The following is a 17,632-nucleotide window of genomic DNA, read 5'->3' on the forward strand; positions in this document are numbered from 1 at the left end:
TGAAAGCTTCGATTATTTAATCATAATTATTTTGTAGTACTGAAGTTAAAATAATTAAGCGAGAATATCGTTATATTATGTTACTAAAATTGTATAAAAATTTCCAGAAATTTGGTTGAAAAATAGGAAAGATCGTTGACTCGTTGAAAGTACAAATTATAGAATTTATAAAAAAAAAAAGAAAGGAGTAAAAGATATTTTTTTTAACAAAAAATATTATTAGAAGCATAAAAATTATTCAAATGCCAATCTACGATATCTTATCGTATATTGCACACATCTCTGACATCAAAAGGAACTACCTCTCTCCGAGCGGTCAGATCGTAAAGGTGAGAAGATAACGCTTAATCGTGGAGAATAAGGGGAAACGAATCAGTCTTAGGAGGCAGCGGAATCAATAAACGAACTTCCCTTGAATAGCAACACCAGGATGTTTTTACCGGTCGCTTATCTATTAAACGTTCAAGAGGAAAGAAATGAAGTTCCCTGTATAAGGCGTGACAGGAACATAAGGCACAATAAAACTCGGCTAATTTATAACAGCCTCGAGAAAGGTTCTGGACGTTGGCCGAGGAACATGGCTGGCTCGCTTGTCTCCGTTACAATAAGAAAGCCGGCTTAGACGGATTCCTTCGCCTTTGATCGGCGTCATAAAGAGATACACCTGATCAAAGACAGAATTCCACTAGAGATCGCGCCACGAAGAATTAATTCGATTCTTTTGACGTTTCGATCGCGGTACACGCAGCGTACGTTCGACGAACTTCGATTACGTCGCTGAGAACATCGCCACGAACATCACGACATATGTACATTTATCCGGGACGTCGAACAGTTCAGGGAACATGCGGGGATAGTGAAGGAGGCAAGAGGAAACAAAAAAAAAAAAAAAAAAAAGAAAAAAAACATACTACCGAAGGTAGAATGCTATCTGATTTGTAATACCCGCGGGACCGGTATTTATCACACGTCCGAGTGCGCACGTACTTTCAAAGTGGTGAAAAACAGCCGCGATAGCGGACTCGTTGACGAAACAGGTAATTTGAAACGTGGACGCGCCGACACTGGTTTTAGTCATTGAAAAATTTTCTGGATCACCTATTTTCATCGTTACCAGTCCGCTCACTTCATTCTTCGAGCATTTGTTGTAGCAAGTAACGCATCTCTGAAATCCATCGGTTCTACGATGACTCAAAAGATACTTCCCCTGTCTTGGGACAATACGTTTGGTCGTTTCTCGAAGAGAGGGAAGGGCAGACACTCGAGAAAACGATACAACCGTGGATATCTCTTGGAGGAAAGTAAATTTGATGTGGCGTAACGGTTGGACCGGGATACCGAGGTCCTTGGAAACGACGATGCTCCAGTCGATGCGATTATCTGAAAAAGTATCTATTGCGTAATTGTTCGCAAAGTGGCAGCAGAAGAGGGGCAGTGACGGTGGCGGGAAACGCATCGTACGATGAGCATGTTATCCGATTCACGGTGGGTCAAAGAACATCTTGTTGGTCCAGACGCGGGGAGTCTGATCGAGAATACACTTAGTGCACTCGGTCAAAATAAGAAAGCTGGCTGTAGATGCTTTCCTGTGTTGCTTTGATCGGGAACGTAAAAAGAGGAGCACCTGACCAAAGAGCTGTCTCACGGGAAGAAAAGCATCGTCGTAACGGAGTCTGCGTGTTACAACGACGACACTCAGGGAAACGGCGAGGGACGAAGAAGAGGATGGAGCCACGGCCTGGTGGGGGTAGATCAGAGGGAGAGGATGGTGGAAGCGAAATCTGGCCTCAGTCGTGCGCGACGCGCCATATGCGGTGGACCATTTGTCAAGGCGCTCACAAAGGCCAATAATCTCGCGTGACACGTGTGATTCCCCGATAAAAAGTGTCACGTGCTGGCTGCACACCCCTCTACGACCGGAGGCGAGTAAGCCCCCACCATCATCACCCCGCGAAACTTCACGGAAAAACTTTTTCCCTCGAAGCCGCTCGACAATTTCGTTCCAGTGTCGAACAGAGAGCGGTGTGTCTCGAACCTCAGCCGTATTTTTTTCTCGCGATTGAATCGTCCGTAGAAAACTAATCTTTCCTCGGAGGAAGGCGAAGAGCAAAAAAAGGGAACAGAACGAAGGGTGAAAGAGAGGTGAAATACCTTTGGTGCGGTGGAACAACGCTACACTTATTCGGCCAGGGCCCTTTCCGAACGAACGCCGATCGAACTTCCAGAGAAAAGTTTGGACTCTTGGTGCCGGACGCAATGTCGCTGCCAAACGTAAAAGCCTAGCACTCGGACAAGATTGAAAAAGTGGCACGAGACGATCGCGTAGGACGAACAAGGGTAGGCGCTTTTTTTCCCTTCCGACATACGCGAAGTTCGATTAAACAAAAATCTATACTGGCAGTCTATCAAAGCGAAAGTGAAACGAAGATTTACGTTCGTTATAATCGAAGCTCGTTCACGATGGAATCGGTGTGATCGAGCGTAACGCAACACATCAGGTTGACGTTTAATGCAAATCGCTCTTTTTTTCCACGGTATCTGCTGCTACACGTTGATCGTGTGTGTAACGCGTTCCGACGCGCGATCCCTGATGGACAATCGACGAGGATCTCGTTAAGGACGACCGGTGGAAAGAAGCGAAGAAATTTATGGTGCGACGATCAGAGAAGGTAAGCCGCAAAACACCGAATATAGTTGGTAATTTTATGCTCGAAAAAACTTTATCGCGTGCTCGGTAGGCGGGCCGAGAAATTTATTCAAATTGAGTTGTCGAATTTTTCTACTCTTACGCCCGACAGGTGAAGCCAATGCAATTTCAATGCTAAAAAGACACGATCATTGATGCACTTAACTAGCGCGTATTAAGAAGCACGTGCCCCGTCGACCGGGGATATCGAGTCAGAATATCGGACTTCGGTCCAACAAGTAGATTATCCGGAATCAAGGTCGGCTTGTTGACGATTCGTTGTTATTGTCACGGGATCTAAATTTACGGGGGCAATTTATTTTCTGCCTCTCCTTTTTTTTTCCCTCCTTTCTATCCCGATGCTCCTTAACGAGCCCGTGTTAGGAAACAATTGAATATATTTCCCCTCCAAGAACGCGAGATACCTCGTTGCGCATAAAAGAATAATAGGGACGGAAAAATTTCGCCGGGCTTTCATAAAAGTTTGGCGCTACACCATTGTGCAAGCTCTGGTATTAGCCCTCTACCCCTGACAATGTGCAGGCTACAATAGAACGCGGGCTTATTTAACCTAACATAGCCGTAACACGTGTAGCTAGGATGCACAAGAAAAATATACAAAGTGCGTTCCGAGAAATTCGCACACCTGTTGGTACGAGTGGTAAGAAAGACGCGATTCTTCGCGGAGCACCCATAATCCGCTTCCATGTAGCGTTGTGCTCGATGCTTTTGTGTAGATACAGCCAATGATAGTATACCGGATAAACGCGACGAAAAAGGAAAAAAGAATCTGCTCGTTCGATTCTCCGTTCGATGCGCGAAATAACATTGAGGTATAAATTTGATAAAAAATAAAAAGCAAAAGGAAAACAGAGACACGGAGGATGTAACAGAGACAACGATATAGATAGCAGATAGAAAAGAGAGAAGAGGGTGGAATCTAATCGAGACACCGCGCGTTATTCATATTCACGCGATCCATCGATCACACGGATTTATCATGCGGACGGTATTTCGCATGTACATGCGCGTTTTATATTTAGCGCGGCTCATTGGCACGGCGCGTTATCGCGCTGCCTCGTATTAAGGCGGGGAATAATTAATTCGAGCTGTGCGATTCACAGATTACAGCTGGTGTTCGTTGATATTTAGAGGAGGAAGGAATTGAATCCCAATACCCATGGACTAGGTTGTTTCTCATTAAACGGACCTCCGGTGCAATTAACCATGACTAACATATTTGTAACACTCGATGAATGGGCCGAAAGCTCACGGGCCGTGACTATGCGACTCTGATTCTCTCTGTCAGGGTAAACATTGGTCCGCATATGCGAGCAGTTTAAACGTTCATACGTTATCATGACGACCGGGCCGAAACTGTACGGCCAGCGCTTCGTTCCTGGAATCGATAAATCGTGTTTTTCGTATCGGTTCTACCCAAACGGGCTCAATGGCCTAGAAAATGCCCAGTGTCGGTCTTTTCGTTCGCTCGCGAACCATCTCTGTCCGGGGCTCTTTTAACCGGGGTTAACGATCTGGAGAGTTTGGCCAGTGGCTCCGGACAACCGTTCGGGAAACTCGTAACACCACGGCTGACACGTCGCGCGATGAAATTGTAAATGGCCCCGTGAGACGATTCGTGAGACTCCGCACTTTAAGCACCAGCCGATATAGTTACCTACGAGGGAATGTTGCTCATGGTCGTGCGGCGTAGATCGAGGTAAAAATACATTCTTTAAAGCGAGTACGTCTGTGTTTCGCGGTGAAATTTTACGGGGGAAGATCGCTTGAGGACTTTTTAGGTAGAACGAATGAAACCGTTCATAGTGTTTGATATGAGTTTGATACCGTGTTTTAACTGTAGTTGTAGCAGATTTGGCAACTTTATTGCGAAAATAGCTAGCGAAAAATTTGGCGTTACTTACTCGATGGAAAGTGTACTTGAATTTTTTGATGGAGAAAGTATGAATAAATGTTCGAGTGTATATATACTTTAAATTAGTATATTCAACCGCAGTAAAACAGTCGGATTATGATTATTATTTAAAGTATTTTGGCGACTCCAGCTTTTTTATGAGATACTATTATTTCTTTATGTTTGCGTTTTATTTCATATAGCTAAAAATTATAAGTATTATAGATATAGCTAATTTAAATCTATAGTGAATTTATTTAAATCTATAGTGAAAAGTAATTTCAAATTGGAAACTGCTATAATTCGTTAAATCTCTCGTTCTTAATAATATACAGATTCATAAATTGGCATATCAATGATTCCAAACTTTCTAACAAACGCGTAGGTACGAATCAATAATTCTATTATATGAAGATTTATGAGGGAGAGAGAAAGAGAGAGAGAGAGAGAGAGAAAAGTTATAAACGCAGATATATTGAAACGATCATATGATAATGTGACAACATATGTTAAAAGTATTTTAGTATTGTTTACGTACAGAGTTTGAAAAATTATTTATATGAATCGAATGTCAGATTATCTTTTATACCACGATAGTCTTCAATATAAAGTTGCGTAATGTTATGAATCTGTGCGACGAAATTATGTATGGGTCAGTTTATGTCGTACACTGTTTACGTTGGAACTATAAAACTGCGTAAGTACATATATAGAATAGCATGGGAAAGTTTTATAGTCAGAATATTTTTTATTGCCATCATTTAGCTTTATATATATCCAGAAATACTTTTAATTAAAAATTACTCACTTCGTTTGGCAATAAGCCTAATTTAACCCATTAAATAATATCCGGTTGATTAATCTTGAAATCTGCAAGTTCAATAATACATCGTCGCCGATTTCATTTAAGAGAATAGACTTTGATTTATTAAATGGATCTAATTGACCTGATCTGTAGTTTACGAATCGTTGATTTCCACTGATTTTAAATGGACAGCGCTACAAATAATAATTCACAAATGTTGTTGCGGTTAATATTTTTCGAAATTCGTGTAACATATAATGGAATTGGCAATCTGTATTTGTTTGCAAAATTGAATTTAATGTAATGTATGTATATTGCGACGTAGTTAACGTTACATGTCTAAAATGTATTAAAATCTTCGAAGCCGTTCAATAAATGGCATTAATCTGCATGTAAAATAATGCTTTAAATACCGTTTTAATATATGCATTAATCCTTCGGCTATATTCGATTATTGATTCTGACTATTGAAAATAATAAGTATAAATAATGTAATCTCACCGATACGTGTGTTAATTGCATCATTTTCAACTATAGACAGATGCTTGTCAATTTTAAAGATAAAATATGTATCATTTAAACATTCAATTAAACAACTCCATCACGATATATCGAAGAATTAAACTTGTTACAAGACGTTCAAAGTTCAAAACCAATCATATCACATTAGAATACATTAAAATGTTCCACATTACGTAATAAAAGCACGCTCGTAATGCAGTACTCAATCTGAACAGAGATATAAAGAAGTTCAATTCTATAAGAAATCTTGCATACATGTTACTAAATTTTCATAAAATTATTAAAGTACTACCTTTAAAAATCAATTCTTATTTATATTGATAACTTTTACAATGGACGAAGATTATATTGATGGAAGTAATTTTTTAAAAATATTAGATAAATTATTATGCACTTAAAATTTTACACGGGGATGGTGCGACACGACGTCGAAAAGTACATCTGAAATGAAATAGTACAGATAATTAGAAGTTACGCAAGAGGATAATTTTCAATCGAATAAAAATCTTCACAAAATTTCCTGAAGCAAGCTGTTTCAGTAAACGACTTGTTGGTAGGATACGTCAAAAGCCGTGGCCAACTAATTAGCCAATCAAACAGCTTATTAATTAGCGACCATACGTCCCATATGATGACTGAGTAGTTATTAGCAGAAGTTCGTGTTACTAATACCCGCGGGGAACACGAAATTCGACGTATTGCCGGGCTCGGATCGATTTTCTATGGATTGATGTACGCCGAAACAGATTACTAGATTCCCTGTCAAAATACATTAGTCAGATCGATTGAAATTAACGTTTAATACTTTTATTGTGATAAATTCATTACATGAAAAGAGAATGATGTATTATCTCACGTGTCGGGGATTAAAATAAAGTTAAATATCGTCTGTGTCATATATCGATGTACATAGTATACCTATCGCCTGTGCGTATTATTCATAATAATAATCCATAAAATAACGCGGATAGGGTGATCGATGAAATTTTCGATAAAAGGATATAAATTAACAAGAAAGCCGTCGAATTCTCTGCCTCGTTCGATAGTATATAGCCGTAACCAGCGTTTCACTGTGAAAAAAAGAGAGGAAAGAGAAGAAAAGTTCGCTCTTTCCATTCATTGTATCGGCGTTCTTTTCAACTTAAATGAAAATACTTTCAAGCTTTGTTGTATGCTTCTATCATTTTTTGCTTTTCCCTTTTTTCTTTAGTTTTTTTTTGATTTGTTTAAATTCAATTAATCGCAATTGAATGGCTCTTACATATTTATCGCACAGACGAGTTTCATTCGATTTAAAAAGCCATTAGCCGATGTATATTATGGAGAATAAATTCTGCTTTCTAAATTCGCAATTTAGGTCGCATTAGGTTGGAAACAGTGCTTAACACCGTGCGTCTGTTACGGTCGAACTGAAATACTTAACTTACAATTAGAAGCCTAATTACGTGCTATTAAGTAAACGAAACGTGGCTCATTTACGTATTAATGCTAATCCGATATAGACAAAAAAGCGGAACTTTTTCAACATTCTAAAGAAAGAGACAGAAATATTTAAAGTAAAACGAAGAACAAATTAATATTACTTTTACGTGAAAGTGACGATTACTGTATTTAATGAACTCATTACATTCAATGCTTAAAAACTATCTCGTATTTAACGCTATGATAGAATTACGACTCTCGGTATTTGAAAAATTGTATTAGAAAAGTTGGTGGTTGCTTAGAAGAGTTAACATATTTGATTGAACAGTTTAAAAAGTCGCATCTATAATTTATTGAATTTACGTCAATAGTTCTACGATCTAACGAATAAAATTTAGTTTTTAGAACAAATAACGAAGAAAAATTATAGTATAGAATAAGCGTTTAACATTAAAACTATCAAATCCGCGAAAGTAACAGGTTTCAGTCTCGTGTTTGTATAATTACTAAAGATATATAGATAATTTGGATGAAATCAATGTTAGCTTTTATCGAGATCAAAATACAATTATCTTACATATACGGTATTCCTATTTCGTGTTCAACGTACAATTGCTTAAATGCACGTTAAATATTTAGACTCTTCCAAGATCCTACTACTTAGAAGCAGAAATTGATGTACTCCACATAGTACAATTTAATACAAAAATAGTATTCATTACGTATGAAACAATAAGCAACGAACTTCACTAATCCTTCGATATACCAGAAACGTATAGTGACAACTATTCCTATACGAACATTCTTCTCAGTTGACCAAAATCCCTCTGATCGATCCATTCAAAACCATATCGTATCACATTGAAAAACACATTACGTAAGAGTAAACTATCAAAGACGCGACATAGCTACGTTGCACCAGTTCTTAGCCTCGTCTGTAACGAACCGTTCTATGACGGTCTAATATAAAATTCGTTCACACGAGCCAGAAACCAGCGACAAAGGTGCAAGGTCTTGGTATCTGAGATGGCTCGTCGAGGGTGTCGCGCCGGCTCGCCAAGGGTAGCTCGTCGAGAAAGACGCGAGGGGAACGAGGGGAAGAGCTGGAAAAGGGCTAGGTAGGGGTCAGAACGCGCGAAATAATCTCTCCTTTCCGCGAATAAAGTGGATGCGAAGGTGGGCCCTCGTTAGTTTCCGCTTGCCGTAACTCTTCGTGGCAAGATGCACGAGCCGGTATTATTCTTGGCCGGAATAGTGGATCGTTAGGTTTAATCGTGCGGGCGTTTTCGTCGCGACGAACGGCACAATCAGCCGCGAGTAATCCCGCGCTCGACCGAACCTTGCCCTCTCACCCTCGTTTTCTCTTTTTTACCTAGACGGTAAGAGGGGAAAAAAGTGATCAACGCGGTGGGGATAAAAGCGAGGAAAAATGCTTCTCGCCGCCATTCGCGTCTAATATACAAAGAGGCTGATACAACGGACCACTTTTCTGCAATTTCGGGGGCCAAGGAGATTGCAACCGGCTGGCACACAATACAATCTTCGCGTCTTCTTTCTACATCCTACTGCTCCACATAATTTGCCGCACTCTCTATCATGTCAAGACGAACGTTCTATCACGAAGCGAGGGGATGATCCGGTCTGTGAACGTTTTTCGTATCGCGTGATGGTATTGATATACAGGGCGATTCCGAAATTGAGATATAAAAAAGTAAGTCGGAAATACAACATTGAGATCCTTTTTTGTCTCGTTTGACTATCTAATGGTATGGTAGACAATCTGGTTTGTCGTATCTACGTTTGTTCGCGTGTATAAATTTATAAAGACGGTGGACGCTCAACAGTCTACTGTATAATTATATGCAATGTGCGGCAAGTTTCAGTAGTTGATTTATGTTAATAATATTGTAACTATCGTCGTTGATTTCACAAATACGTTCTTGCTTTACGGAACTGAGGAACCGCAACCTGGTAACGATTGATGTTTGAGATCTTCATCTTTTCGAACTTGGTATTGTCTATTAATTAACAGTTATTTTTAGTGTGGACTATTTCTATGATGTAAGAGTAACACCAAGAGCAATAAAACCGACCAACATCATAAACTATAGTATTATTGAGATCATTTTCAGTATTCTGTGAATTGTTACAATAATTCAATTATTGAATTTATTATGTCGTTTAAAATCATATTAAATAGCGACATTTTTTGCAAACACAAATAGGAATATCTGTAATTGGCCAGATCGAATGAACGTATTATTTTTAACAATAAATATTACAGGTAAACGGAAAGAAATTTTCGAACTCGATTTTCTAAAAAACGAACGCACGTATAAAACAGTTTTGTTCGATATTTTTAGCTCACCTTTACGTTATGAAATCAACTATTTTTTGAATATATCGCGATTTCAGAATCACCCTGTATGAATTGGCCGTTACGTTCGCTTGCGATCGTCGTTAAAACAAGGTACACGGACTATGTGGCTCGATGATAAATCTAGAGTTTCTCGTGTTTTCATTAGACGCGATAAGTCGCGGTAAAAGTGCACTACGCCTGCAACCCTTGTGTTTATGCGGATTAACGATAATGGAACGTCGCGTTCTACGGTTTCGTGAGAAATACACTGAAAATTGTAACTTAAACTTTTACGCGTTGTTCGTTGCTGGAGTTACAGGTCTGTGCGCCGCTTTTCCCTTTGACTGCTTCGTTTTTCCGGCGTGGAAAACGTTCTGGAAATGTTGAAACAACTGACCGCTTTTCCTTTTTTCCCACTTTTCGTTCGAGACATCGTTGGGACATGGAACCAACTGACTTTTTTTTCTATTTAATACAATAGCAAGTTACATTGCAATTATTTCTCATTAATTTCCTTCAAACTTTTAAGGCTATTCAATAAATCGGACGGAGAAGTGTGTGACGTATTTACTTATGAATATTAAATACAAAATTTACTAAATAAATGAATAAATTTTACTAGATTTTCGCAAACATTTAAGATATACTTCCTCAGCGTTAAAGATCATAATATTTAACAAGTAATATCATATTTATATTCAATTTTTATTAGTTGAAACTATTTTTCTTTAGCAGTATTCCAAAATGTTAAAATGTAAAAGAAATTGGTATTACCTTTTTTTTTAATATTACCACGATCGTAGAAAAAGTAAGAATTATAAAACAAAAATTGCAATTACGAAAATATCGAAAGTGGAGAATTCGTTTCTGTATGAAACATTTTATTCGATACAATCTCCTAAGTAATGTCTGAAATTCTCGCTTGCGCTTGTTCTGAAACGCATGTTATGAATAATAAATATTTTGTGAAACACGAGGAGAACGGTGTTCGTCCATTTAGAATAATAGATTGCATTTGTTACGAGCAATTGTGATAGAATGTCTGTAGATTTCTTTATTAAACTTTAAAGCACCTTTAGTGGATGGAATTACACCTCTTCAACTTGCTTCCTTCGATCAAGTTTCCTTCTCGCGTAGGAAGTCTCGTAAAGTTAAAAGTTGTATAACTCGTCTTCCTTGCCTTGAATACTATTTTAAACATCATCTGAATTATTTAACATTATTTTTCTCATGCATGGATTAACCTCATTACGACGTATGGGAGAAGAACCCGTTTCCCATAAAATGCGACAAGATCGCAGTTAATTATTGACACTTCCCCTATTAAGTACTAAAAAAGGGAATCTCCATGAACTCATTAAACTTTTATGATCATCGGATAGAGTTACACTTTTCTAACACGATTCTTCATACAAGTTTCCTTCTTCGCATAGGAAACTTTCGTAAAGAAGTTCAACCATCTCTCTCAATAGTAATTGAACGTTATTTTTAAGCACTGCATAAATGCTAGGTTCTCTCTCTTTATTGCTAGTAATTACAGTATGCTTTTCTCCTATATCCTTTTTACATTATTCGATCGAATGATACCTCTTCAAGCTGATATCGATATCGATTTTAATCTCAGAATATTTATTACTATATAAAATTCAATCATCCATGTTTTACGTCTTAGTAAGAAATCTTTTAGAATTCAGTAAAATCTAGTTTTTAATTTGTTAAAAGGTGTGTCGTTCATTAAACATATCTTATACGATACATCTACCTTATCAACATTTCGCAATCGAATTGACAATTTAATTAAATACCATTACAGTTTTTCAATTTTAATCACGTATTTCTTTCAAACTTTGCTTCCACCTTCTTTCTTTTATTCAATAAAAAAAAAAAAAAACTAAAGATTCGATATTTAAATTCGATAATATGTTTCACATTAGAGAAGACAATTTTCCTGTATTTAAAGTAATGGAACGAACTGGTTACCAATATTAATATTAAAACTCATACCCTTTTCTATCTTCATCCTTAATTGTCTTTCAATTTTTCCAATTATCCTCTTTCGACATCGAAAATTAAGGAACGCTGTTATTGTAAGATTACACCTAACGAAATTCAAAATTCTACGAAAATGATATCATATCACGTGTTAAAAGAAGAAATTTTCTTTCACTTAAAATAACAAATTACATTTTGAGTGTCAAATTGAAAACTACATTTCTGCAATTTGATCCATCGTTTGCCCGCAATCTTCTCTTTCTCCTCATGTTATTTGAAATAAAAAATAACTCGATAGTTTTCAATTGGACGATCAAATCGTGTCAGAGTTACTGGTATGCTGTTTTCAGACACTGTTCCGAATCGAGCACATCATGATACTGCACGTCCCACAGATCGGTTTTTCCTCTATCGGGGCCGACGTATTGCGGTTAAAAAATGATCTGCCTGTTATCAGCAATTGACGCGCACCCTTTGATTCGCTCGCAGACGATGAAACTATTGTTCGTTCTTTGCACTTTGTGGAGAGCAAACGTGGCACGAGATACAGAATCGTATCGCATCCGTTCAGTCGTGTGTCCCAATTCGTGAATCGTCAAACGTATTTTAGCGGAATTTGATGGAGCCTGGCTTCGCTCGGTCAATACGTTTTCGCCGCGTAATTAAAAGTTACTCCGTTTTATAAAAGTATCCCGCTGTAGGACTGTGTAAATTAAATCGCGCGGAGATACAACATCGAGGACGAACAGACACGCGGCGCGCAACAATTTTACATTTAAATTCTGGAAACAATTCTTTTTCTTTTTCGTCCTCATTTCCTGGAACATCGTTGGCCAGGAACAAATTGAAAGAACGAAATTTTACAAAACGCGATCTCTTCGCTTGAGAAAGTGGAGGGTAAATTTCGTCGCGGCTGGAAATTTTTAAGCTGCCGACCGACTTTGTGAAATATACACGCAGGCTGCAATTTTTGTAATTTGAGAAACGACGAAGGGTAATTTCGTTTGCAATTTTCTGTCGAAAATGCGGGGTGCGATGTTCCTCGGCTACGTAGTTTTTCCACAGAGTTGATGTTGAACATTTTGAACACGTTCGTGTTTAGCAATTGCAATATTATGTAGTAACGCTAATATTTAGACGCTACTATTTGAACTTAATGAATTGATGAATATATAATTGCGTACTTGGTAATTCAGGAAGCCACGAATTCAAATATTCTCTATAATATTCTATATAACAATTATAATAATATAAAAGTAACGATATGTATATAAATATAATAAAAAACGTAATAAATATTTGTTTCCTCTATAGTTTCATATTACTCTGTTTGATACATGTATAAATTATTCAACAACGATTTCTGCGTACTAGCGATTTATCGATTAGCAATTATACGTACACGTTCCTAAACCTTTGAAATCTTTACCTATGTTAGGTCAATAGAAAGAAAAATATGATGGGCCTAATAAGGTCAATGACCTATCCCGATCGTAGTTACCGTCGAATCCCCTCCAAAAAAAGCATAATTTCATTTAAACCATTAAAGTTATAATTACAATTACAATCAATTGTTCTTTCATAACATTAACAGAATTGATTTAAGAATTCGCTATTATAAACATTTTGCCCAAGTATGTATTAAAAAGTTATAATATTCTTGACATATATATATATATGGAATGTATATACGTACGTGTAATATTCATAAATAAGTATAAAATACAAAATACTTGTATTACATGCAAATTGTTCTTCGTGTTGGAAGATTCTCGTGTTAAAAGGTAACTTTGATCAAAGTATAGATTTTATGCGTCACTAAATCCCCACGAGGCGTACGGTAAAAAAAAAAGAAAAAAAAAACACTTTACGACTCGACTGCATTTCCGTATCTCGGCGACTCTGTCTAAAAAAGTTTCGTAACAAAATTTCTAACGGGCCAGGAAGTTTATCGCGACGAGCGTCGTCAGCGTCAGTTCATTTCGATTATCAGCCGGACCTTTTTTCTATTAAACCTTAACTTCTTATCGAGTTACGCAAATGGTCCATAACAGAATATATTAAGTCGTTATTATAAGAAAAGGCAGGACGTCTCGGTTATTCAATTAAATATCGTACAGTTTCCCAGGGAAAGTTTAAATTGACGCGTGCCACGTTCGACGATTAACATCGTGGATTAAATGAAGAGGTTTAATAGAAGAGATATTTTTAAAACGAAACCTTTAACGCGGAGAAAAAAGATTCATCGTGATATTCGGCACGATGAGTTACGCAATAAATGTGTCTCGATATTTTGATAATAAACTATGCATCAGGTGTAGGAGAAGAGTCCGTGCTTCTAGTTTTATACCTTTTGTATTTTCATTCTTAGAAATTGAAATATTCTTCGCGATCATTTATAACCGAATCACGTATAACTGGATCATTTATCGGGACGTGGAATGGTTGGAAAATGGAACGTTAATTGTAGATATCTGGAGAATGAAATTGAAAAGTCTACGAACGGCTGAATTGCTTAATTTATCTTTCGAGAGATGCGTATAAATAAATAAAAGAATAATAATATAATATCAGGCATTGCTTAATATTTAAGTTATCGGTCCGTAGTTGAACTCTTGAATATAAAGAAAGCATCGTATCATCTTCAAGGAAGACTTGTCATACAGATATAGTAATCGTATAAAATAAAAGATAAGTGGAAATAGCTTTATGCGTTCAATATTAGAAAATATACAGTCTCGGGATTTTCTCTTCGGCAACAAATTATCGAATTATTACAAGAAGATTCAATTAATTTAAGAAACTATTACGTGATATCGAACGTATAAATAATCATCCGCAATTACAATTTAACAAAGCCATGAAAAATGAGTAACTGTTACTTTCAATACTCGGCAAAAATGTGAACAAAAGTGTTTGAAGAACAAATGGAACATACGTTTCCGATCCTAAACGCATCAAGAGTTACGCAATCGTTCAAGAGTCCATCGGTTTATCACCAGCCAACCCCAAACGTATCAACAAAACAGCCACCCAACCCTAGTCTCTCTTCTCTTCTCGCATTCATTCATCCCCGAAAGGTTTCCGCGAAGGCTATAAAACGATCGATCGAGTAGAGGCGAGACTGCGTTTATACGTGCGAGAAACAAGCCTGCCAATAAATATCCCGAAATCCAAGTTAACGACCGTTCGCGCGTGCTACAAACAGGGCAAAATTCCTGGAGGACCCGTGTCACCGTTGCCACTATCGTAGACGCTTGGTGGCAAAAACGGGGAGGAAAAGGACGACAGGGAGCAGGTTTCGCGTGGACTACAGCCGGGCCACGTCTAATTACGACCGTTGATTTATCTGCCGCGAAGTGGTCCCGAACTTGAACGTAAGGGTGAGCTGCCAAAACGCGCGATAAACGACAACGAGGAGACAAACGGGCAACGATGGCGTAAGCCGAGCAGGAGCGACGAAGAGGGCGAGAAAAGATCCACCGGTCGGTACCGTGCAAACCATCACTGAATCATGGATGTTTGAGACGGGAGTATGTAAACGCGTCTTCGTGGTAGCCGGCACGGCACTTAACAATTGCTTAAAATAACCAGAACTGCACGGACCGTTCGGTGGAAATCGTTTTGCGTCTCGTTTTCTCGAGCCGTGGCCGCGGATTGTCGTCGGATCGAGAGGAAGGAAGGGAGAAGATAAAGAAAGAAGGGAAGTCCGGAATGGATGGAATCGCGTTTTAAAGGGAGGAGAAAAAAGAAAGGAGGAGGACGAGGGGCTGGAAGAGGATAAATAAACGCGAAACACGGACCGATACCGAAAGAGAAATGAGCTGAGAGCTAGAGGGAGGTTTCCGAGGCGAACCAGGGTAAATGACGGAGGGAAATCGAGAGGGAAGAAAGAGGAATGGATAGGAGAGCATAGTGAGTAGTGGTGGCGCATAACGTAGGACCCGCAGCTGCGGGAGGTCTGCGCTCATTTTAGGCAGCCCCTTACGAGAAGGAAAACAGTGTTACACGATATCACGTGAATATATTATTTCGACGCCGGTCCGTGTGTCTTCTTCTCTTCGACTCTGCAGCCCATCCGGCTGTAATATATTAAAAGAAAACAGGCGTATTTAGTTTCGGGATAGTTGTAGTGGGCGAACAGCATTGTTTTGCTTTCTAACGCGTGCCGCTAAAAGCCGATGTTGCGTGCAACGACTAGAAAGTCCATCGTTTTTTTAACGTAGCCACAAAAAAGAAAAAGGGAGAAAGAAATAACAGAGAGAGAGAGAAAGAGTGAGAGAGAGGCAAAAAGAAATTTGAGTTCGTTTTTGGAACTGGATGTATAGATATAACGTAGCATTTGTTCGTAAAGCAAATACTTAACTAAAAATAAACGAGTGTTATGAAATACCTTGGAGGTAGTAAGAGCATTGTATATAAAAAAAAAAAAAAAAAAGAAAAAATATAGGAGAAACAGCTCGAACAACGATCTTATGGATGCTACTCTCATTCTCTGGCAACTGTATCGTGTCTGCGTTGCTCCTCTGAAATTGCATTAATTTATTTCTTCCGTCCGCTTTTTCTCTTTCGCCAACCGGTAAAATATTAGCCACACGACAACCTGACAATGCAACTTACCTGATAATATTTCTCGCCTTGCCTCACAACGAGATACCGTGTAATATCACGAAATTGCTGTGTCGAACGGACGAATCAATCACGAGAATTAATTACATTCAGTTGGTCGGTGTTGTTCGCCGTTGATTACTCCAAGGTTAATGACGCTTCTGTGTATGCGTGGGTATGCGCTATCACGATAGATACGCCAAGTTATTGTTGTTTGCCATAACAACTATGTCCATTTAATTATTCTAATTTAATTATCATCACTCGGTTAGGAATATTCCTTCCCTTCACCACCCCCCACCTCATCCACCTCTTCATCCTTTGAGTAGAAGGGTAGGGCAATGTCATGCGATCCTGTAGGATTACATTGCACAGAGCTGGTAGTACTGGCTTGCATTTTCATGGAAACAGGATTACAGCTGAAAGTTATTTAACTTTTCAGTAGCGACAGGAAATTTAACTTGCTTCGAAGTGCCCCCTTAATATAGTCGCTGTGTTCTGGCGAGGTATAGCGACGATGATGAACCACATTTTACGAGCGAAATCAATTCGAGAAAGGAATTAAAACGGCGAATTGGGCAAGTAACGGGAGAAGAAATAATTTTATGAATTTCTAATTTGTGCTTATTTAGTACAAGCGCTTTTCCATCACATACTCATTCGTATACTTATTTGATAGATTCATTCATCGCTTATTATACTTATTGGGTAAAACTTAAAATATAACGAGAGTTCAAAAATGTGTTCGTATCGTCAAATTCCACAAAATGAGAAATCTGGAACACGTGCAAAATTTTTAACCCTAACACTATCGACGACTAAATTATAGAACTAGTACCAAGAGAATCAAAATGAAATATGAACGCCGCAGAAGAGAAACGTGATAAGCCACATTTATCAAATGTTAAATAAAGCAGTTTCAAAATCCAATCCTATATTACTAAATATTGTTCGAAATCAAATATGTATTTTCGTCACCCTTCTAAGTATTTCAAAACGTTATTTGCTACGTAATAAAATATACAGTGTTTTTACAATATTTCGTGTATTCATATAACAGATTAATGCTATTTTGATTTCATACTAAAATAATTTTCTTCAACCACCAATTGATATAAATTGATACAAATACCAATTGATATTAATAAAGATCAGAAAATTAGGAAAAATAGACTTATCTTCCCCACCTAGTTTTTATATAACGTAAAAAGGATCAAGATTTCATCTATAAGCTTTACAAAAACTCACTGAAATCCCTCGAAATGTACCTCAAAAATTATAAATCCATAAAACTGTTCTAAAAAGAAAAGTACGAATTGTTCG

The 17,632-nt window shown here is 37.9% G+C and overlaps 1 protein-coding gene across 2 annotated transcripts in view; it reads left to right on the forward strand.

Annotated features, from left to right (window-relative positions):
- The first annotated feature begins 1,765 nt into the window (after positions 1-1,765).
- The window catches only part of LOC126870925 (uncharacterized), a 71,824-nt gene continuing 55,957 nt past the window's right edge, over positions 1,766-17,632 (forward strand). For both annotated transcript variants that reach the window (XM_050629132.1, XM_050629123.1), the window contains exon 1: positions 1,766-2,669. The gene's annotated coding sequence lies outside the window, so the exon portion shown is untranslated. The remainder of the gene's footprint in view (positions 2,670-17,632) is intronic.

The sequence above is a fragment of the Bombus huntii genome, chromosome 1 (genome assembly GCF_024542735.1).
Source record: "Bombus huntii isolate Logan2020A chromosome 1, iyBomHunt1.1, whole genome shotgun sequence".
Taxonomy (NCBI): domain Eukaryota; kingdom Metazoa; phylum Arthropoda; class Insecta; order Hymenoptera; family Apidae; genus Bombus; species Bombus huntii.